The sequence below is a fragment of the Physeter macrocephalus genome, chromosome 2 (genome assembly GCF_002837175.3).
Source record: "Physeter macrocephalus isolate SW-GA chromosome 2, ASM283717v5, whole genome shotgun sequence".
NCBI classification, from domain to species: Eukaryota; Metazoa; Chordata; class Mammalia; order Artiodactyla; family Physeteridae; genus Physeter; species Physeter macrocephalus.
In genome coordinates, this window is record NC_041215.1 from 106,781,643 (window position 1) to 106,782,863 (window position 1,221).

At 45.4% G+C, this 1,221-nt stretch overlaps 1 protein-coding gene across 3 annotated transcripts in view; it reads left to right on the forward strand.

Moving 5' to 3' along the window:
- NBEAL1 (neurobeachin like 1) overlaps nucleotides 1–1,221 on the forward strand; it is a 181,364-nt gene that overhangs the window by 106,254 nt on the left and 73,889 nt on the right. The window lies entirely within an intron of this gene.

Consider the following 1,221-nt stretch of genomic DNA (forward strand, 5'->3'; position numbering starts at 1 on the left):
CTATTTTTAGTTTTTTTTTTTTTTTTTTTTTTTTTTTTTTTTTGTGGTATGCGGGCCTACCCCTGCTGTGGCCTCTCCCGTTGCGGAGCACAGGCTCTGGACGCGCAGGCTCAGCGGCCATGGCCCACGGGCCCAGCCGCTCCGCGGCACGTGGGATCCTCCCAGACCGGGGCGCGAACCCGGTTCCCCTGCATTGGCAGGCGGACGCGCAACCTCTGCGCCACCTGGAAAGCCCTATTTTTAGTTTTTTAAGGAACCTCCATACTGTTCTCCATAATGGCTGTTTGCTGTGCAAAAGCTTTTAAGTTACATTAGATCCCATTTGTTTATTTATTTATTTATTTATTTAATATTTTTGCGGTACGCGGGCCTCTCACTACTGTGGCCTCTCCCGTTGCGGAACACAGGCTCCGGACGCGCGGGCTCAGTGGCCATGGCTCACGGGCCCAGCTGCTCCGCGGCATGTGGGATATTCCCGGACCGGGTCACGAACCCGTGTCCCCTGCATCGGCAGGCGGACTCTCAACCGCTGCTCCACCAGGGAAGCCCTATTTTTGTTTTTACTTCCATTTCTCTAGGAGGTGGGTCAAAAAGGATCCTGCTGTGATTTATGTCATAGAGTGTTCTGCCTATGTTTTCCTCTAAGAGTTTGATGGTGTCTGGCCTTACATTTAAGTCTTTAATCCATTTTGAGTTTATTTTTGTGTATGGTGTTAGGGAGTGTTCTAATTTCATTCTTTTACCTGTAGCTGTCCAGTTTTCCCAGCACCACTTATTGAAGAGGCTGTCTTTTCTCCACTCTTTATATTTGCCTCGTTTATCAAATATAAGGTGACCATATGTGCGTGGGTTTATCTCTGAGCTTTCTATCCTGTTCCATTGATCTCTATTTCTGTTTTTGTGCCAGTACCATACTGTCTTGATTACTGTAGCTTTGTAGTATAGTCTGAAGTCAGGGAGCCTGATTCCTCCAGCTCTCTTTTGCTATCTCAAGGTTGCTTTGGCTATTCGGGGTCTTTTGTGTTTCCATACATACTGTGAAATTTTCTGTTCTAGTTTTGTGAAAAATGCCAGTGGTTGTTTGATAGGGATTGCATTGAATCTGTAGATTGCTTTGGGTAGTAGAGTCATTTTCACAATGTTGATTCTTCCAATCCAGAAACATGGTATACCTCTCCATCTATTTGTATCATATTTAATTTCTTTCATCAGTGTCTTATA